The following is a 1973-nucleotide window of genomic DNA, read 5'->3' as shown; positions in this document are numbered from 1 at the left end:
CCCAGTTCTTACCCCTTCTCTCTCCCTTTCCCCTTCAGATGGAAGCATGAGTACCCTTCCGTAGTTCGCTGACGATCGTTCCTAAAAAGAATTCCGCCCTAGGTAGTCTTCTGAGTCTAGGGTGAATCTCGTTTTCTATTTATATGTATATACTGTGAGACCAGCCAATGTCTACACCCCGTTTGTACGTGAACTTTAACCTAAATCCTGTGTACGAGACTCCTGTTGTGTGGCTACTTCATGAGGTACCAGAGAGACGTCCTATGGCAATGTCTGATCCTGCAGAGGAGTAGCAGATGATGTTCTACCTTTTGATGACGTTCCACCTGACTTGAGTTTTGAAGACTTAGAACGTACTTTCCCTTAGTTTAGTAGTTTAGAGGGACTAGGTGAGTATAGAGTCTAGGCTAGCCTAGGTGCCAGCTTAGAGACCTCTTGAACAGGTCAGGACCTGAGATATTGTATGTATGTATATGTATATAGTTATTATCTAGCTATATCTAGGGGTGTTCTAACTAACAGTTTATATTATAATAAAGGCTGAATTACCGAATGTTGTCAACTACTTGTGATGTATTTATGTGTGTGGTTGTTTATAACTATTTTATCTGTTATTATTTGTGAATTGATTATAAATGATTCTGTTTATTAATTCAAACGTTTTCAAAAAAAATATACACCTCACAAATTAACTACGCTTTTAACAACGAATCAGGCTCATATGATAAATAATAGATATTAATTAGGAAGACAAATTGGTAGCGCTCAGTTTCCGTTATGATCTAGACATATTGAAAATTGGGTCGTTATAGAAAACTGCTTCCAGGAACCAAAACAGCAATAAACTTAAATCAATTGTGAAATTCTAAAAGAGAAATTGAAGATCGAAGAAGAGTAATAGGATTAGAAAGCATATCTAACTCTCGATTACTCTCTTGATCAAGCAGAAAATAAATTGCAAAGGAAAATGAAAGTTAAAACAGCAGAAGAAACTCATATTCAAATTCAATAGAATTCCTGAATGATGACAAGTCATCTTATGCTAGCTTTTCAAGCATTTTTCTCTTGTTTCATTAGGTTTTATGCACTTTCTTACATTATAAGTAAGTAATTTGGAGTGAAATTGTATGATTATGTCAATTCAATCAACCATTAATTATTTGACAATAAATCATGAGGTTTAAGCTAGAATTAGTTGGTTTTTGAATGATTTGTAAGCATTGTAAATGTGGTGATGCTTTGATTGGTTGTTTTGATTACTTGTAGGTGAAGAAATGGTGGAAAAAGAAAATTTTGGCACGCTTTTGAAGTTAGAGCACGCTTTGGACCTTAGGCCATGATGACAAGTCATCTTAGCCTAGTTTCACTAGCCTTTTTCTTTTGTTTTCAATTGAATTATGCACTTTCTTGAGCCATAAGCAAGCCAATTGGGTAGATTTTCATGCTTCCTTTGATTTAATCAACCATGTATGAATTCATGCTATTTCATGAGGTTTTATGCTATAATTGTCACATATTATGAAAGAATGAATATCTCATGATTTTGAGCATAGCTTTGATGTGTTTGGTTGATTAATGATAGGTGAAGAAAGCTTGGAGAAAGGTTGAAGCAAGAATGAATAGCTAGGAGTAAAGAGAGGACAATGGAATAAGTGAAAATGAACCAGGAAGCAAAAAGCTGGACCTAAAGTTAGCCTCAAACTTTTGCACAAACTTTTGGGTGAAAAGTTAGCCCCAACGTTAGCCCCTAACTTTTGGGCTAACGTTGGAACTTGAAAATCACTCCCTGGGTACCAAAAGTTTGCGCCAACGTTAGTCCCTAACTTTGAGGCTAACGTTGGCACATGAAAATCACCCCTGGGCACCAAAAGTTTACGCCAACGTTAGCCCCTAACTTTGTGGCTAACGTTGGCATGAGAAAAACACCCCCTGGCCACCAAAAGTTTGCGCCAACGTTAGCCTCTAACTTTTGG

The sequence above is a fragment of the Arachis ipaensis genome, chromosome B10 (genome assembly GCF_059453495.1).
Source record: "Arachis ipaensis isolate K30076 ecotype BB chromosome B10, ASM5945349v1, whole genome shotgun sequence".
Lineage (NCBI taxonomy): Eukaryota > Viridiplantae > Streptophyta > Magnoliopsida > Fabales > Fabaceae > Arachis > Arachis ipaensis.
The sequence above is the reverse complement of the archived record's forward strand: the minus strand, read 5'-3'. Positions refer to the sequence as shown.